At 41.6% G+C, this 20,714-nt stretch overlaps 1 protein-coding gene and 1 long non-coding RNA gene across 5 annotated transcripts in view; one reads left to right on the top strand and one right to left on the bottom strand.

The window, feature by feature from the left end:
- PHACTR2 (phosphatase and actin regulator 2) overlaps window positions 1-20,714 on the top strand; it is a 99,555-nt gene that overhangs the window by 42,086 nt on the left and 36,755 nt on the right. The window lies entirely within an intron of this gene.
- Window positions 9,898-18,926, bottom strand: LOC134488275 (uncharacterized). Its single transcript, XR_010066952.1, has 2 exons — window positions 18,380-18,926; window positions 9,898-10,070 (listed from the first exon to the last, which is right to left on the bottom strand). It is a non-coding gene; the product is annotated as an uncharacterized LOC134488275 (long non-coding RNA).

The following is a 20,714-nucleotide window of genomic DNA, read 5'->3' as shown; positions in this document are numbered from 1 at the left end:
TTCTATGAAACTCAGTTCTTCTCCAGAGAAATTGTGTAATTTTTTAAAAGCATTTTAAAATTGGAAAGAAAGGAAGAACTGTCCAATCAAATCCACAAAATGTATCATCTTTTGTTTGTAATGTATTAGATTGACTCTTACTATGTGCAAAGCATGTCTACTGAGAATAATTATTAAAGTAATTGTCTCGTATTAGTAGTCTGATATAGTATATAAACTTGTAATTGCATGATAATGTAATAAATATTTGCAATGAGATTAAAATCTTACACAATATTTCTGTTTTTCTTTTCTTTTGAGTTTTAGCTTGCTATTTTTGTTAAGGTTTATAGTGCTATTGGAGCGGATATTTAACAGAAACAAGATTTCTGAACACAATCTTTTCCCAGATATATATAAGGCTCATAGGAGTTCAAATAAAGAATCTCCTTTTGAAATGGATACAACCAACTTTGTTCTGTTCTGTCCTGCTTTTGGCTCTTTATTCCTTGCAAATCTCATTGTTTACAAGCAGAGTACTACTGTGGGAGCATTTGTGATTGTTCCTGCACAGAGAATGCACATAGCATGCGCTGGGGATGTGAGAGACCACTGACAGCTTCCTTAAGCAATGTTCTCTACGATGTTCAGTCTTTCTAATACTGTAGGCAGAAAAACTAATGCAATTGTGTACTAGTTGGCAGACAAGACTCCCAACTGTTGGCTTTTGACAACAAAACGGTTGTTACTATGCAGTCACTTGCAAGGAAAACTAGTAGCCAAGACTCAGGAACAGAATGCTTGCCTGCAGGTTATTTTTAAAAGCACTTGGGTTCCTCAGTGCATGTTTATTGCATCAGATTTAGAGCTTGTTGTTGTTTATTCGTTTAGTCGCTTCCGACTCTTCGTGACTTCATGGACCAGCCCACGCCAGAGCTTCCTGTCGGTCGTCAACACCCCCAGCTCCCCCAGGGACGAGTCCGTCACCTCTAGAATATCATCCATCCATCTTGCCCTTGGTCGGCCCCTCTTCCTTTTGCCTTCCACTCTCCCTAGCATCAGCATCTTCTCCAGGGTGTCCTGTCTTCTCATTATGTGGCCAAAGTATTTCAGTTTTGCCTTTAATATCATTCCCTCAAGTGAGCAGTCTGGCTTTATTTCCTGGAGGATGGACTGGTTGGATCTTCTTGCAGTCCAAGGCACTCTCAGAATTTTCCTCCAACACCACAGTTCAAAAGCATCGATCTTCCTTCGCTCAGCCTTCCTTATGGTCCAGCTCTCGCAGCCATATGTTACTACGGGGAACACCATTGCTTTAACTATGCGGGCCTTTGTTGTCAGTGTGATGTCTCTGCTCTTAACTATTTTATCGAGATTTGTCATTGCTCTTCTTCCAAGGATTAAGCGTCTTCTGATTTCCTGACTGCAGTCAGCATCTGCAGTAATCTTTGCACCTAGGAATACAAAGTCTTTCACTGCTTCTACATTTTCTCCCTCTATTTGCCAGTTATCAATCAAGCTGGTTGCCATAATCTTGGTTTTTTTGAGGTTTAGCTGCAAGCCAGCTTTTGCACTTTCTTCTTTCACCTTCATCATAAGGCTCCTCAGTTCCTCTTCACTTTCAGCCATCAAAGTGGTATCATCTGCATATCTGAGATTGTTAATGTTTCTTCCAGAGATTTTAACTCCAGCCTTGGATTCCTCAAGGCCAGCTTGTCGCATGATGTGTTCTGCATACAAGTTGAATAGGTAGGGTGAGAGTATACAGCCCTGCCGTACTCCTTTCCCAATCTTAAACCAGTCTGTTGTTCCGTGGTCTGTTCTTACTGTTGCTACTTGGTCGTTATACAGATTCTTCAGGAGGCAGACAAGATGACTTGGTATCCCCATACCGCTAAGAACTTGCCACAATTTGTTATGGTCCACACAGTCAAAGGCTTTAGAATAGTCAATAAAACAGAAATAAATGTTTTTCTGAAACTCCCTGGCTTTTTCCATTATCCAGCGGATATTGGCAATTTGGTCTCTAGTTCCTCTGCCTTTTCTAAACCCAGCTTGTACATCTGGCAATTCTCGCTCCATGAAGTGCTGAAGTCTACCTTGCAGGATCTTGAGCATTACCTTACTGGCATGTGAAATGAGTGCCACTGTTCGATAGTTTGAACATTCTTTAGTGTTTCCCTTTTTTGGTATGGGGATATAAGTTGATTTTTTCCAGTCTGATGGCCATTCTTGTGTTTTCCAAATTTGCTGGCATATAGCATGCATTACCTTGACAGCATCATCTTGCAAGATTTTGAACAGTTCAGCTGGGATGCCGTCGTCTCCTGTTGCCTTGTTATTAGCAATGCTTCTTAAGGCCCACTCAACCTCACTCTTCAGGATGTCTGGCTCTAGCTCACCGACCACACCGTCAAAGCTATCCCCGATATTGTTATCCTTCCTATACAGGTTTTCTGTATATTCTTGCCACCTTTTCTTGATCTCTTCTTCTTCTGTTAGGTCCTTGCCATCTTTGTTTTTGATCATACCCATTTTGGCCTGGAATTTACCTCCAATGTTTCTAATTTTCTGGAAGAGGTCTCTTGTCCTTCCTATTCTATTGTCTTCTTCCACTTCCGCGCATTGCTTGTTTAAAAATAATTCCTTATCTCTTCTGGCTAACCTCTGGAATTTTGCATTTAATTGGGCATATCTCCCCCTATCACTGTTGCCTTTTGCTTTCCTTCTTTCTTGGGCTACTTCTAGTGTCTCAGCAGACAGCCATTTTGCCTTCTTGGTTTTCTCTTTCTTTGGGATGTATTTTGTTGCCGCCTCCTGAACAATGCTGCCAACTTCTGTCCAGAGTTCTTCCGGGACCCTATCTACTAAGTCCAGTCCCTTAAATCTATTCTTCACCTCCACTGCATATTCCTTAGGAATATTAGTGAGCTCATATCTAGCTGATCTGTGGGTCTTCCCTAATCTCTTTAGTCTGATCCTAAATTGTGCAAGAAGAAGTTCGTGATCTGAACTACAGTCAGCTCCAGGCCTTGTTTTTACCGACTGTACAGATGTCCGCCACCTTTGGCTGCAAAGGATGTAATCAATCTGATTTCGGTGTTGTCCATCTGGTGAAGTCCATGTATAAAGCCGTCTCTTAGGTTGTTGGAAGAGAGTGTTTGTTATGCAGAGTGAATTGTCTTGGCAAAATTCTATCAGCCTGTGTCCTGCTTCGTTTTGTTCTCCCAGGCCATACTTACCTGTAATTCGAGGTGTCATTTGACTGCCCACCTTAGCATTCCAGTCTCCTGTGATGAAAATAACATCTCTTTTAGGCGTGTTGTCCAGTAGGTGCTGCAGATCCTCATAGAACTGCTCTACTTCAGCTTCTTCAGCATTTGTGGTTGGGGCGTATATTTGGATCACTGTGATGTTAGATGGCTTGCCCTGAATTCGAATTGAGATCATTCTGTCATTTTTTGGGTTGTATCCAAGCACTGCTTTAGCCACTTTACTATTAATTATGAAGGCTACTCCATTTCTTCTGTGGTCCTCTTGTCCGCAGTAGTAGATCTGGTGGTCATTTGATGTGAAGTGGCCCATTCCAGTCCATTTCAGTTCACTGACGCCCAGAATGTCTATCTTTAATCTTGACATCTCACCAATAACCACATCCAATTTGCCCTGGCTCATAGATCTTACATTCCAGGTTCCGATGGTGTGTTGATCCTTAGAACATCGGATTCGCCGTTCACCACCAGCACCGTCGGCCGCTAGCCGTCCTTTCGGCTTTGAGCTAGCTGCGTCATCACGTCTGGGGCTAGTTGAGCTCATCCTCTGTTCCTCCCCAGTAGCGTTTTGACCATCTTCCGACCTGGGGGTCTCATCTTCCGATGGTATACCGACATATCTCTGGTTGTACTGATCCATTTAGTTTTCAGGGCAAGAATACTGAGGTGGGTTGCCATTACCTTCCCCAGGGATCACATTTAGTCTGACCTCTCTGTCATGACCTTCCCGTCTTGGGTGGCCCTTCACGGTTTAGCTCATGGCATCATTGAGGTGCTCAAGCTCCAGCACCACGACAAGGTAACGATCCTTTGCTGAAGAGATTTAGAGCTAGTTGAGGGGTAATGCAAAAAAGAGGGTGCAAAAAGGATTGAACAGAACATTTCCCACCCATTTCAATTTAGTTACATATTATCCATCCCTGGCTATTTCTACAGGTAGTCCTCAGTTAACAGCGGGTAGGGGGGCATGTTACAATAGAGTTGCAAGCTGCTATGGACCCCCTTCCCCCGTGGAGGTCATTTTGCCTGCCTTCTGGATAACCCTGATAAGGAAGAAGGAAGGAAGGAAGGAGCAACGCGGCTGCATCTACTTGCTGAAGTGCTATTTTGAATGGACTGATTCCTCCTCCTGGGTGAGAGCCAGAGGAGGAATTGGGGGTTGGGTGAAAGAGGGGAGCCCTCTACCTGCTGTTGGGGGTGGCAGGGGAGGGGCCCTGTGGGTGTGTAAGTGAAGGTGAGCGTGGGTGAGTGAGTGAGTGAGGAAACCTGTCAGAATGTGTTGTGTGTGGTAATGTGGGGGAGGTTGCAGCTGGGTGTCCTGGTGGCACTGAAAGCTGGTGAAGCCATAGTGCCTCAGGGTGCCTGGCTTCCCCTCCCAGGGGTGGTTGGTGAGGATAATGGGAGGGTCCCAGTCCCTGGTCTTGGGGGACTTGGCTTTGGAGATGGGGCTGCCGTTGTGGGGTAGAGGTGGGCCATGGTATTGTGGTGGTGATGGGCATGGGGAGGTATGGTGAGAGGCAGCGGGCTGCTCTCAGGGAACGTGGAACTGTTGTCTTATACTGATTTCATGTTCCAGCTTCTTGGTCTGCATCCTGGTACCCTGTCAGCAGACCTTCAGCAGCCCCGGCCTCTGGCTGCTGCTATTGATTGGGCTGGCAGTGGAATTTCTCAGACTTATGGTTCTGGGGGACTTCAGTCTGCCTTCTCTAGGAATGGGGTCTGAGATGGCTTGGGAGTTCACGACCACCATGATGGCCGTGGGCCTTTCCCAGGTCATCCAGAGCCCAACACGGGACAGTGGTCACACTCTGGATCAGGTTTTCTTGTCGGAGCAGTGGCAATGTGATCTGAAATTGGGGGAGCTCTTGGTGTCTCCCTTGTCATGGTCAGATCATCCCCTGTTTTCCATGGGATTCTCCAGTGCCACTACCCACTGCAGGAAGGCTGGACCCATTAGATTGGTCCACCTCTGGTGACCAAAGGACCTAGATAGGTTTCAGAGGGAGCTGGGGGCTGTTCCTGCTGTTCTGCTGCATGGTTTATCTGAAGCCTTAGTTGCTGCTTGGAATAAGGGTGTTGGATCAGATCACACCCAGAGTTGCTTATTGTGAGAAGGGTGGCCATATAAATGTGATTAATTAATAAATAAAAAGAATAATTGGGACCAGAATTTCTGTTGCTAAGTGATGCAGTCATAAAGTGTGACATCACGTGAACGCATTGCTTAGTGACAGCAATCCCAGCAGTCCCCATTACTGTTGTTAAGTGAGAATCACAGGTTGTTAAGTGAGGATCTCCTCTTGGCTTCCAATAAGCAAAGTCAGTGGGTAAGCTGGCAGGAAGTTGTGAATCCTGGGCAGGCTCACAAGCAGTCCTGGGCAGGCTCCTAAGTGTTGTGAAGTTGTGAACCCTGGGCGGGCTCATAAGTGGCTGCTACAGCCCAGTGCAAACACAACTAGGCTGGAGGTGGCTGCTGCCTGGGCTGAGAGGGTGTGCAAGCTGTCCTTGCTCCACTCCCCCCAGCTGACCTTCACTGTCTTCCTCCTCCCACTGGTGATGCGCGCCCAGCTAGGGATGGTGGAGTGCAGGGTGGCCAAAAGGGCAGAGACAGAAGGGAGATGGGTGGGTGGAAGTTGAAGTGCACCCTGCTGTCATAAATGCGGGTGGGCTTCCAAGTGCCTGAGTTTTGATCATGTGACTGTGGGGGCATTGCAGTGGCTGTTAACTTCAAGGACTGGGCATAAGTACCATTCATTCAGTGCCATCAACTTCAAATGGTCATTGAACGAACGATCATTGAGCAAGGACTACTTGTAGTAAAGAAATAGACTGGATTCTACTATTCCACTATTGTAATTCAGGGGATTCCACTGACATTTTGAAAATTGTAGGAGACTTCTGCTGAAGTTCGTTGTAATTTAAAGCTTCAGACCACTGGGTTCTAGCACCCGAGGGGATAGGGAGATGGAGTCTTTAGATATCAGGGCTGACTATAGGAAATATATAGCATTCTTTAATAACCTGGAATCATAAGATTTTATGTTATATGTATGGCACCCAAGAGTAGCAGCTGATGCCACACCAAAACCCAGCTGAGCATATCTCCAAGAGTGGAACACCTGTCTTCCGGGTTTCAATAATACATGCCAGGTCAACCCTCTCATCCATGATCAGGTCATAGATGAGGACAGCCTTGTTCAGACCAACCTGGCGTTCAGTAGCAGCAGCTGAAAGCCCAGGCCCTCGAAGCTCTGCTGATCGGGACCTTTTGTGTTTGATTCAGAAGCTTAGGATATTTTTAGAGGTGGCATAAATAATTTTTTTTTTAGTTTTAAATGTATTAGTTTTGAAATACATACAGTGCAAGAATATTTTTTTTACAGTTAAGTATACAGTGCAATCTATTTTAAGAGCATTCAAGAATAGTGTACAATATAATGCTCTCCTACAGCAACTGATTACTCTGAATTCTGCTTCTATTAATATATTCTTATTCATTTTAACAAGGAAAATAGAATTATGGGGAAGGATAAAGCGAATAGAAGTAATCTCATTCTTTGTTTTTGCCAGATGACCCATTCCAGCAGCCTGGGAGGTTAATAATAGATTTAATTATTCTATTACATCAATTATAATTCATCAATAGGAATTTTGAAAATATTTAGAGAAGCAGGAACTTAGTCTTCCTTTTTCTGTTAACGTCTTGTTCTGTTGGGAGATGTGATGCAGTGAAGAAGAACAAGGAGAACCACAAGTACCTGTTCTTCTGCATGCACTAAGGAATGTACTAACTGCATTCTTTTCTGGATTAGGTTTAAAATTGTTCTTAACAACATTCATCCTATAGACTGCATGCTCAATTAAATACTGGGAGGGAAGAGTATAAGATGCATAATCTTTCTATGCTAGCAGATCACTACTTCAGAATAATTTTTTCTGGCAAAAAGGCTAAAATGGAAGAGGAGCGAAGCAGTGAATTTCACTGAAGCAGTGCAGAGGAAAATCAGTCTCTCTGTTTTTGCTTGCAACATGACCGTTTCTGGCAAAAGAAAAAAGGAAGGTGATTTTTTATTTTTATTTTTTTGCCTGGGAGGACTGTCCTGTTTCTCAGCCCTTCCCCTATACAGAGAACTGCTTGAGTCTTCTGATCTTACATACCTCTGACTGTTTGACAAAAGAGAATTTTCCCTTTCGTACAGTAGATGTGTGATCTCTGTAGACTGCCTTCCCAAGAGCTGTGTTATGTGGGCTTTTTCCCTTTATCTGTTGCACTATGAAGTGATGATGATGGGCAAGGTGCTTTGCCTGTCAGGATGTTTGGCATCACACTGGAGGCCCATAGGATCTAGTGGAAGTGGAACGATCCATGCTGTGCGGTTTGTTGTCTTGTGGTAAGTTCTTCTCTCTTTTGGTGCTGAGTTGCTTACTGAGACAACCCATTTTCTGTGTTTGCACAATACACTGAACCATAAAGTACCCAAAATGGGTGGGGTTAGCGCAACATCATTACTATGAGTCCATATGTGTGCATGGGCACATACACAAACGTGTATGCAAAGTTAAAACTAATCAAACTTTCCATGTTCTGCAAAGGCAGCCACAAGATCTTCAACTAGAGGAAGTATCTTTATTACTAGTAGTGGTCTTCAACTAAGCTGGTTAAGCATTATAATTGTCTCTCATTCCAACCTCACTAGGCTCCCAGAAGGAAGCCAGGATATGAATGTAGTAATAGGAAACTTGCAGAAGGAGGCATTGCTTGCTATGGTACTCAGGCTCCTGGATTGGAGGCAGTGTGGTATTCTCTGGGTTCTGATGCCAGGGGTTTTGCTTGGAACTAGTTACAACACTACATCATACCCTCCCCAGAGTTTTGGGGGAGTGGTAAGGCCATGCTCTCATGATGTGGCACTATCAGTTACGTAATTGTCTAATCCTGGATGCTCCTGCTGTGTACCACATTGCCTTCTTCATGCCACCACAGTATGAAAGTAGGGTGTTAGAAGCCAGAATGGCACCTTTCCCACCCTCTGCTGCCTGCCCAAACAGATTGGCTTATTGTGCCATGTCTTTGTTGCTGTGAAATTGCTTGGCTGCCTCCATATGGCTTGTGGACATTAGCACTAGCCCAGTCTTTAATAAGTGGGCTTTAGCAGTGTTTCCACTGCAAAGCTTAGTTTTTGTACTACTTTTTGATTTCCTGTTTTATGTGTTTTCTCCGGCATAAAATAAGATGTTCCGTGGGTGTTCTGTTTTTGTAGTTAAAGTGAATTTCTTCAACCTCCTCTCCCTGAATCTAGCCATGGGCAATCTGGCACTAAGGAAAATCAGCATGCATACAATTTTCTTGATATCCATTTGGCTTCCTGACCTACCTGAGTGTTAATTTTTTAAGGTTATGCAAAATTAGGCACCAGCTTTTAAGTACAAAGCAAAGCACAAGCCTTCAGGTTAGTGTTTAATGCCAATGCTTTGGGATCATTAGGTATTCTTAGATTTTTTTTAAAAAAAGCTGCATTGTAATGCTTTGATTGGAAATGTGCTCATCTTACCTGTAAAACCGAGACTGGTTAAGGAGGGAGGTATAGAATATTCTGGTTGTCTAGAAAGGATAGAAAGCCAGATTGGTGCAGTGGTTAAGATACCAGGCTAGAAAGCAGGAGACTATGAATTCTAGTCCTGCCTTAGGCACAAAGCCAGCTGGGTGACCCTAGGCCAGTCTCTCTCTCTCAGCCTTAGGAAGCAGGCAATGGCAAACTACTTCCAAAAATCCTTGCCAAGAAAACTGCAGGGGCTTGTCCAGGCAGTTGCCAGGAGCCAGCACTGACTCGAAGGCACATACACACACTAGAAAGGATAGTGGGAAGCAGCCTCATAAATCTTTGCTTCCTGGTAAATGATTGGTTGGTTTTTTTTCTTTCGGGATTGGCAGTGCCTACCATGGTAGCTTATTCCTGGTTAACCAAATTATTCCATCTGCCTTTTAGCCATTATGTGTAGTTGCTGATGTTAAAAGATTATGTTTAAATCATCCATTGAATTCTATGGATTTTCAAAGAAGGAATATAAAATGCTTTGGTTGTAAAAAGCAGTATTGCTCTTCAAGTGTAAAACATGGCTTTATAGCCAAATTTCTGAATATAAATGAAATGTTCCTTTTGTTCTAATCTTTGTTTTCAATATTCATATTCTAAATGAGAAAGTATATAGTAACCATCACCTACATAAGGTAGTGAAACAAAACAAAATTAAAAGCTTAAAATGCAGAAACAGTTGATTGTGGGCAGGAACAGGAACAGAATTTGAAATTACATTGTGCAAAATACTGGTGACTAAGCCTTTCTTAGGCCTTTACAAGTTACAAAATATCACCAACCACTCCTTTTTAAATGCTTTAGAAAGGCATTCATTTTTGATGGAACAACTTAAATCTGGGTTGTATAAAAATAACCATTTCTTGCACCATTTGTTTCTTTAATAATGCCTGTTTATGTGAAAGAGAACACATGGCTGTAATTTGGGGATTTGTTATTTTAATTTTGTATTGTAAATCATATTAAACAATAGATGTTCAAAGATAATAGGGACGAATTTCAAAGAGAAATTGGCTTCCTAAAGAGCTCTGGAAAGGAAATACAGTATAAAGTGATCTTTGCATGTTTTATTCAGGTGTCCTTTTGTGCTCCACGAAGTTCAGGCAACAGTCATAACTTTGCTTTATGAAGTTCAATAGAGGTTCCTGGAGTTGAAAGTAGATGGCATACTTTACTCCCAGTCAACCAATTCATCAGTTTGGGCTGTAATCCTATGCAGAATAACCTGGAGAGGAGTAAATCACATCACTGTAGAAGAATTTAATTCTGAGATAACATGCAAAGAATCATTCTGTAGCTTTAACTTTCACTGCACATTAAAACAGAACTTAGTTAAATTTTGATGCAAAGCCATTATTCAATATTTTTCTCTTTCATTTATTATAGTCAAATGCTAAATAACAAAGCAGTATCAAAATTGACTTGGACTGTCTGTCTCAGTCCACATTGATCAAAAGGGGCTGTTACTAAAACCAACCTTTAATTGATTACTCCACAAATTAAATCAATCATTGTTTTAGCTGTTCTATACTAAAGCCATCACGACTACAATTCCATTCCTAAGATTTACAATGGAAGAATATTTTCCTCATGAGAGAGGAGTTGAGAAACAACTGGTCTTGGGACCGGGTTATTTGAGGGATCGCCTGTCTCCTGTGGTTTCTACCTGGCTGGTTAGAGCCAACGGAGTGGGCGTGCTCCAGGTCCCCTTGATTAAGCAGTGTCATCTTTTGGGACCCATGAACTGTGCCTTCTTTGCCATGGTGCCTGTCCTCTGGAATGAGCCCCAGGCTATTCTCCCAGGCCTTTGGTAGGAATTGAATCCCCCTTGTTAGACGTGAGTGATATAGTGTGTGTGTGTGTGTGCGCGCGCGCATTGGTGGGTTGATGTTGTCTGGACTGCCACTATTGTTTCTCTTACTGTATTTGCATTCTGTTTTATATTGTGAGCTAGTCAAAGTCAAAATCAAAATATATACATACATACACATTTTTATGAATAAAACCAGTCCTGAAATTAGAAATGATAGGGTGGGGCCTGAAAACTGGGGAAGAGATGTTTGGGGGCTGAGATCCTTGTCATACTGGAAGGGGGCTATACTTACTGATCTCTGCCACCCAGGATTTAAGATTCTTCAATTTAAATAATCCCAAATATTTATAGCATCAAGAAGAAGTGTTCCTTGCTGATGGTAAGGTCAGTAACAGTCTGCACATTTTAGCAAGTATGTCACAAGTACAAATAGAGTCCAGTTTTACTCCAACTATGCTCATGCTGTTCTGTGCAAGCTGATATCTCTAATCTTGCCTGTACCCCAATCAGGAGATACATACAATGTACTGAATGTAGGATGCTGAACCCAGATTAAGATTCCTATTAGTATACCAAAGTAAACCAGGGAGAGATATTGTAGATGCTAGACTAGGCTTACTTGCAGTAAGTAAGTGATGTTTTCTGTCCCAAATGGTATGTAACTCTTTTGCTGTCTAAGCATTTATTCTATGAATTTGTTGTTACTTATAGATACAGCTAAGAAATGATGGTGTGCTTTATCATCTGTGCATTCTAGGTAGGAGGTGACAATGTCAGTGATGTATTTTCACTGTTAAAACAGAGATAACGGAAGTGGTATATTTGAGACTAAAAATGATGTTCTTGAGACTTCATGAGCTGCTATTCCTTCTGACAGTTTGTGACAGCCGGGAGGGGGAGGAGGGAGGAAAAGAAGGCTATTTGCAGAGTTGCTTGGCTGCAATCCATAAATGATTATAACCTAAATCATATGAAATTATGACTTTAAAACTCTATAAATTGAACCTTTTCTGGTATCTGATATATGTGATTACAGTTTATAATGTCAGCACAGGAGTTACTATTCAAGCTGATTAGGCAAGAACATAGTCTTTTTGGTTTTTAAAAGCTTTTAAAATATTTAAATTTTAAAATATAGCTGAACCTCTTTATAATTTTCAGTGTTTGTTTTCATTGATTGGTTTTTTTTGTAAAGAAATTGGACAAAATATATAACCGAGTAGGCTTGTGGAGTATTTTCGCCCTCCCCTTTCATTTCATAATTCCCCTTTGTTAGTGGGACACTTGAAGCATTAAGTGAAACAGCTGTTTGCCAGAAGTGAAATGTGATACATAATAAAAATTATCTCTGGTTTAGCCCCCTTGGCTTTCTAGCAAAGGAATGTTTATCAGCAAAGGAGTCTTCCTCAGTTCTCATCTTTCTAATCAGAAAGCATTCTTGCTTTTTGAAAATGTACTACTACAATATCCATTTTAATTTATCATTTTAAAATTTCAAATTGGCGAATTTAAATTTTGGGCAGATGGGTATTATACTTCCTCTGTTTGCTGTTGGATTTACATGTTGATGTATCCAGTTATGGCCTTTCTTCCAACCCTTAGGAGCATTTTTCATAAGTGTGCAGACTGGAATCTGCTGTTGAGTAGGCAGAATCAGTAAGAAATCAAACAGGCTTCATATACAACTACAAAACAGCTCACTAAGGATATGGACTAGCTTCTGTGAATGCATTGAGAGGCAAAGTTGCCTGCCATTTCTCTGAGAAAATGTAGTTAGGCTACATATGGCTAGTACAGAAACGGAAGATACATTGCACCTCTTCCATCTGATCTAAAATCAGTAAAGGTGAAATACTGAAAACAGTATATTCTCAGCCAATGCATTAATTTCTAAGTCTATGCAAAGCATTCAGAAGAAGTGTTTGTTTATTTACTTATTTGTCAAATTTTATCACCGTCCATCTTCCCCCAAAGGAGGGACTCTGTTTCCTGATAAGATAGGAGTTAGCATTTCAGAGATGCTTACATGGGTGTTAAAGTTGAGATTTGTCTCATTCTTAGGATTTTAGACCTGGTGTACATCACTTTACACCAGGATTTATAAAATAAATCTCAATTAGTTGGGTTTGTACAATATAGTAAATAAATAATGGTTTACAAACCACAGTAGAGAGCCAGTTTGGTCCAGTAGTTAAGGCACCAGGCTAGAAACCAGGAGACTGAGAGTTCTAGTCCTGCCTTAGGCATAAAACCCAGCTGGGGGACCATGGGCCAGTCCCTCTCTCTCAGCCCAACCCACCTCACAGGGTTGCTGTTGGGGGGAAAATAGGAGGAGGAAGGAGTATTAGCTATGTTCACCGCCTTGAGTTATTTATAAAAATAATAAAGGTGGGATTTAAAAAAATCTAAACAACAGAAATAGGTGGGTTTACATAACATGTAAAACTAAAACCAAACAAACCATATTATTTCTTACGAGTGATGTAAGAATCAAGTCAACTAGAACAAGCTGGACTAAGATAGCTTTTCTTGATCCATAGCACTATGTGCACACAGTGCCCTCCTATCTCCGAATGCAGAGGTACTTGAGATATCAGGGAACCTGACTGAGGTACCAGATTTAAAAACTGGATATATTTTTGAGGATATTTAATAATACCTTAGAGAGTCAGTTGGGTGTTAAGGCACTGGCCTAGAAACTGGGAGACCATGGGTTCTAGTCCCACCTTGGACACAAAGCCAGCTTGGTGACCTTGGGCCAGTTACCCTCTCACAGCCCTAGGAAGAAGGCAATGGCAAACCACTTCCAAAAAACCTTGCCAAGAAAACTGCAGGCACTTGTCCAGGCAGTCTCCGAGAACTGGACACATTGAACAGATGATGATGATGATGATGAATAATAACTTGCATCTTTGTTCACCACTGGTTTACTTTTGTTTTAAAATGCTGTTGACAATTTCTTAACTTGATTTAGGCTGGTATAACAGTAATTACTGAAAAGGAGGAATATTTGAGGCAATTAATTTAAAAATTTAGGATTATTTTAATTACTCATTTTATCATTTTAACCTTGTATTTCTTGACATGAATACCTGGATCTGGTTGGAAAAACTGGCCTGAATGAAAATAACTATTGTACATATAATTTATAGAAGAAAGTCCAAAAGCTGGCTTGTAGCTAAACCTCAAAAAAACCAAGATTATGGCAACCAGCTTGATTGATAACTGGCAAATAGAGGGAGAAAACGTAGAGGCAGTGAAAGACTTTGTATTTCTAGGTGCAAAGATTACTGCAGATGCTGACTGCAGTCAGGAAATCAGAAGACATTTAATCCTTGGGAGAAGAGCAATGACAAATCTCAATAAAATAGTCAAGAGCAGAGACATCACACTGAGAACAAAGGCCCGCATAGTTAAAGCAATGGTGTTCCCCGTAGTAACATATGGCTGCGAGAGCTGGACCATAAGGAAGGCTGAGTGAAGGAAGATGATGCTTTGGAACTGTGGTGTTGGAGGAAAATTCTGAGAGTGCCTTGGACTGCAAGAAGATCCAACCAGTCCATCCTCCAGGAAATAAAGCCAGACTGCTCACTTGAGGGAATGATATTAAAGGCAAAACTGAAATACTTTGGCCACATAATGAGAAGACAGGACACCCTGGAGAAGATGCTGATGCTAGGGAGAGTGGAGGGCAAAAGGAAGAGGGGCCGACCAAGGGCAAGGTGGATGGATGATATTCTAGAGGTGATGGACCCGTCCCTGGGGGAGCTGGGGGTGTTGACAACCAACAGGAAGCTCTGGCATGGGCTGGTCCATGAAGTCACGAAGAGTCGGAAGCGAATGAACGAATAAACAACAAACATATAATTTATACTAGACAACCCATGACCCATTGGGTCATGATGTCATGAGTAAGGATGGCGAGCAGGGGGCTCCCATCCAGGCTGTAAAGCGCATGCGTAGCACTGAGGAATTAGGTAGCCATTCCAAGAGACACTGATCGGGCCACCTTAACCTTTGGGGTTTATATGTCTGGGTTTTTCCCACGCTTCTTCAGTTTGTTAGGATTTCCCTGTTATGTAGCAACAATAAAACACTAGAGACCTGTTCCTTGTCTCAGTGTGGTTCCTGGCTGTTAGGACACATTGTTTCAGAAATATTTTCTTACCTAAACAAAGAAACAGAATGACTACAGGTGGATTGCTATTGGTCCTGGATTTTGGACACATTCTTTACGTTAGCCCATTTGAGGTATGTTGATTCAAAAAGTGTTGCCCTATGACTCACTGTTTTGCCCAACTGAAGTTACAAACAGACAAACAGGAGAGTTTTAGTAGTATATACTGTAGATTATGTATCATGTTTTATTGTCATATGTAGTAACATGCACCACTTTGGGAACACGTGGGGGGCCAAGGCACAGAGGCACTGCTTTTCTGTAATAGCACCAGCCCTCTGCAGTGGCCTGCTGCTGGACATTAGATTAGCCCCAGTTTCAGCCTTACAGAAGCAATTGAAAATGGAACTCTTTCAGAGAATGTTTGAGGCTTGACATATACTTGTGGGGATTGTTTCTGGATTGTTTTGATTCTGGTTGGTGTAAGGTTTTTTTTTCTTGAATTTTATTAACTGTGATCTTTTAATGTTTCTGACAGCCAGATGGATGTAGTGATTTCTAGCATCAGGCTAGTCCTGCCTTAGTCACAAAGCCAGCTGGGTGATCCTGGGCCAGTCCCTCTCTCTCAGCCCTAGAAAGAAGGCAATGGCAAGCCACTTCTGAAAATCTTGCCAAGAATACTGTAGGGACTAATCTGCACACACCCAAAAGTTTCTACTTTTGTGAAACTGGGGAGAGCCCAGTGGGAATGTGGCAGGATTCAAACGTAATAAACAAATTACCAACAAGAAGGTGAAGAGAGTATTCTCTGTATATTGAGTTGCTTTGTGTGTGTCAGGATGTGTGTGTGCCTTAGCAGCGTGTATGCATATAGAGTAATACAATTTGCTGTAGGTTAAGAAGAGCTCTGCTGTACTAGACTAACAGAACTATATACTCCAGTATCCTGCCTCAAGCAGCAGCTGGCTAAATGCCTTTGGCAAGCACATAAATGGGGACACGAAGGCGGCACCTTCCTTTTGCGTCCAGCAGTTGACACTCATAACACTCATTGTCTCTGAATACGATGACTTGGTTAACTCAGACTCCCTGTCTCAGACTGTGTTGGCCCTGCTTAATTGCATTCATAGACATAGACCAGCCCTTTGTGAGGCCAGTCAGCCTCACAATAAATGCCGCTGAATTGTGATTTTAATGTGTCAGAAGGAGAAATACACGGCGAGTAATCTTGTGAATTGTTTTTCATTAAATTAATTAAACTCAATTTCAATTCAATCCAATTTAGTTTTTGTCCTAGCTTCATCACCTTGGTTGTCCTAATTCTATTTCCTTTGGATGCCATTGGCTTGAAAAAGGCTGGGCATCCTTGCCCTATGCACCATTGAAATCAATGGTCGTGAACCCTTCATTGCTTTACTAAAGGAATCTACTACAATGCCTATAGGCTTCACTATCTAGTCAGCATTTGGCTATAGGAGACACTGTTGCATATGGCATTTTGTAGGCTTGGGTTGAGTTAACCAATTGACTGGTTGCCACAGACTGCAACAGAGCTATTTCTTGGCTCTGATATATTCTGAGAATGAGACTAAGTATTCACAGGGAAAGTGACAACTTTAGGTTGCAGGAAATGAATGAAAAAGGTCTCTGCTTCCAGTAAATCTGAACTCTAATAATACCTGGAAAACAGGCGTTATTAGAGTGAGATCTCCTCCAAATCTATCTAGTACTTAAAACTTTCTTAAATACAATACTGTAGTCCTTCCTATCAATAACTAGTTTTAGGCTGTCCATCGTATGAGAACATCCTTGTACCTTGTTCACACTGCCTTTGAAGTTCTGGAGTCTTCATGGGGAGACTCTAGCTTCACTGAGGTATTAAAAAGAAGCGTACGACTCACCATGGGATTAACATTGGCCTTCCTTCTATAAAGTCTCATTGTTGTGGCAAAGAAGAGCAACAGTTGCCTGCAGCAGGAAAGGATTGCTTGGACAGTTGTAGAGGGCAGTGGTCATAAAAGTCAAGCTGGCAGCTGTGACCATGTCCTTGTGGCTGCTATCTTGACAGATGCCCTTGTGAATATGCAAATCTTCCAGAGACTCTTGAGCCCAGCTTACATAGAAACCTTTCTACATATTATTGTGAAGGCTCCTACTTTCAGTAAAGAGCTACAGGTAGTCCTTGCTTAATGACCATTTGTTAATGACAGTTCGGAGATACAACAGGTCTAAAAAAAAGTTACGACCTGTCCTCAAAGTTATGACCGTTGCACCATCACCACCACCTGCAGTCATGTGATCACAATTTGGGTGCTTGGTAACCAGCTCACATTTATGACCAGTTACAGCATCCTGCAGTCACGTGATTGCATACTGCGACTTACCCAGCTGGCTTCCGATAAGCCAGATCAATAGGGAACCATTGATTCGCTTAATGACTGTTGTAAAAATGGTCGTAAAATCAGATCCTGTCATGTGATGCCTTGCTTAATGACATCACTTAGTGACTGAAATTCAGGTCCCAATTCTGGTGGTTAAGCAAGGACTACCTGTATTCATTCCTACTTTAGTGGTAAGATGTATGCTGCTTTGTAGCTCCTGAGCAGAGTGTCTAGGTCCAAAGAGTTGAATTGCTGGGGAAAGATCTCATTTCCAGCTGAAATGCAGGAAAGCTTAACTAGTTTGGCAATATATTTTGTGAAAGGTACAGTGGCTTATAGAGGGACGCGGTGGCGCTGCGGGTTAAACCGCTGAGCTGTCGATCGGAAGGTCGGTGGTTCGAAACCGCGCGGCGGGGTGAGCTCCCGTTGCTAGTCCCAGCTCCTGCACACCAAGCAGTTCGAAAACATGCAAATGTGAGTAGATCAATTGGTACCGCTTCGGCGGGAAGGTAACGGCGTTCCGTGTCGTCATGCTGGCCACATGACCCGGAAGTGTCCCTAGGGACAACGCCGGCTCTAAGGCTTAGAAACGGAGATGAGCACCGCCCCCTAGAGTCGGACACGACTGGACTTTACGTCAAGGGAAACCTTTACCTTTACCTTTACAGTGGCTTATAGTTGAACAGCTCTTACCTGTTATTTTAGTACACTCTCTAGACTTATGCTAATGCTCAGTGAAGGATGAGAATTTAAAGACAACTTGTAAAAAAAGATTCTTAAAGAATTTGGGCACAGCGCCAGTTCACAAATCTAAAATCTTCTCTCACAAGATGCATCCTAGCAATAACTGGGCATATGAATGTGTGAAGAACATTATGTGCTTACCTACCAACTGTCACAAATTTCCCAGAACCACCATATTTCTCAAAGTACGGTCTTACAGTAAAACCCTGTCCCAGAAAAATCCTAGATCTCATATAGCTGAAATCAGTAAACTTATTTTGAACAATTTCATGACATCCCCCCCAGACTTTTTGTTTTACTTATTCCCCCTCCAGAATACTTCTTCTGGGCTTGGTCATTTAATCTCAATTTTATCAACACAGAATTTATCGTATTTACCCAAAAGGAAGACAGCTCTTAATTTAAGGTGGTTCCCTTGAAAAGGATGCATAAACAAACAAAAAATTGTAAACACATAAAAAGTCCTCTGTGGTACCCACCTTCTCTACCTTGTCAACCCAAAGTTGCTAGCATCAGCTGAAACCAATCCTGATATTTCCTTTTATCCCATAAATATGCACAGGTCATACCCTTGAATCTATGGCAACCTGCAGCCATTTCACTTCTTGCTCATTTCTTTGTTTTCAACAGCTGTTCTTAAAACATCGCAGGTGACAATTTGGGTCCTGTGGTATAAATAGTATCTTCTTCCTGTGGCTGAAAGTACTATCTTTCTGCAGACAATGAAGAACAAATGCAATTTGATAATGGTTAAATATACACAGTTGCCTCCATACCTGCAGTTTAGGACTAGCAATATTTCTTTACATCCAGGACCATAGGAGGTTATTATATGCTTAAACAGGGCAGAGAAATTTATGAGTATCTTTGGAAGAATTCTGTTGCATGCAAAGTGAGGTTTAGGTTACAAATGTGCTGCTTTGGGTGAGGGGGCGGTGGTGGAAATAAAGGATGTTGTCCCTCATCAGAAGCTGCAGCAAAGTTGCAGAGGTGCTTCTAATTCTGTTTAAGAAGGGTGAATCTTACTCTTCTTGTATCTGGGAATGTACTAACTGATATCAGCTGAATCATGACTGAGTAGGCAGGTATAGGCAGTATAATGTAGGCACTGTGTAGTTTCCTGTAAGGACTCCTACAGGAATAAGCCATATTTAATCTAGAGATTCAAAGGATGATTTTTTTTAACTGATGGCCTGCTTGCTTCTGAGTAGGCAAGCCCAGATAAGTTCACTTTGGAAGTTTTAATTTTATTTTCTCTAGTTTGCCTTTGATCCCATCAAAATGGGAATATGCCTTTTATAAATTCAACTGTAAAAAGTTCTCTACCCCTGCTCTAAACATAATGAAGAACACATAAAGAAAACATTGGACATCTTATGGCTTGACCTGTACAAAGAATATCCATTAAAGGCTTGAGAAACAGAATATACATCAGAGAGGAAAATACAACATTTTCACCTTTTCGCTTTTACCTTTTAAGCCTTCAGGTCAGACCTGATACTTTGGACTGCAAGGACACATCCATATAAGATTCTCAGTGACAATTCAGAAGTGGTTTGCTTTCTTCCAGGATGTTTCCATTTGATCCTAGTGGTCTCTCATCCAAATAATAACAAGTTCTCTCTCTGCTCAGCTGCTTTGAGATCAGTCAAGGTCAGAAAGGTGCTGCCACCTGCTGAGGCTGTCCTGTAAAAGAAATTGAGATAAACGTTTCCCTTTTTTGATTATGAAAAGTTGGCAAGTATGTAAGTCTGACACAAACACTCTGCATATACAATTTCAGCTTCTAATCTAGATGCAGTTTCCACCTTTGCAGAAAGAACAGAATTTTATGCTGTTACACATAGTTTTAGTTTAAAATGTCAGACTCTTCTTCCTGTAACAGACAACTTTGCTGCTTTCTGAGAATCAAGATGAAGCTGCATTCCACAGAGCGCCTCTCATATGTAACATTATTCATGTAATTGCATTCCTAAAACAGTCAGGAAATACTGCTTACAGAAAATTTGTCTAGGCAAACAAACATCTTTGCCAGGTTTCATTTCAAAGTTTGTGTGGATAGGAATAGCCATGTACAGAAATAAATCACAGAAACATTCCATAGAGTAACCCAGAAATTAATCATTCTGGGTGGAATAAGTACAACTGAGAATTTAAAAGCTGGTTGGGAAACAAGGTGAAATCATTCTTGAGCTTTGGAAAAGCAAGCACTGAAAAAACTCAAGCAACCTCACATATTTCAAGGTCAAAAGTAGTAATATATGGTAACTTACCTCTATCATTATATTCTTCTACCCACGTTCTTAATACTAAGGCAAAAGTCAGGAATCATTTGGAAGCCCCACTACCTACACTTTTAATCTCTTCTCTAGCAGGAGGCTTAATTAACATTTTGCAGCATTAGTAGCCCCATCTGGAAATTACTATTCAACCACCCACATTAATACCCAAGCTTTTTCCCCTTTCCTTTAATTAAAATGCTGTCAGAACAGTTAGTAAGAACTTCCTGAAGTTAACAGTTCTATAGCAACATGTTGAAAACTGCATGGAAGCTTGTGCTGATCTATACTTAGAGTATGGCTTTTTCTCTTTGAAAGTTTTATTAACTAGAGATTAATGGGGGGGTGTCACTTCTAAGTAGGAAAACAAACAAGTGAGGAAATTAATTTATTAGGAGTATATCCTGCCTTTCTGCTTGGAGTTCAAGATAGCATGTATAGCACCTACAATCTTACGAAGTAGGTAAGTCTGAGAGAGAATGATTAGCCTAAAGTCAGCCACTGAGCTTCTGCAGCTGAACCTGGGAAGTTAAAA

This window comes from Candoia aspera, chromosome 1 (assembly GCF_035149785.1).
Source record: "Candoia aspera isolate rCanAsp1 chromosome 1, rCanAsp1.hap2, whole genome shotgun sequence".
NCBI classification, from domain to species: Eukaryota; Metazoa; Chordata; class Lepidosauria; order Squamata; family Boidae; genus Candoia; species Candoia aspera.
This window is presented reverse-complemented; position numbering and strand designations above follow the sequence as displayed.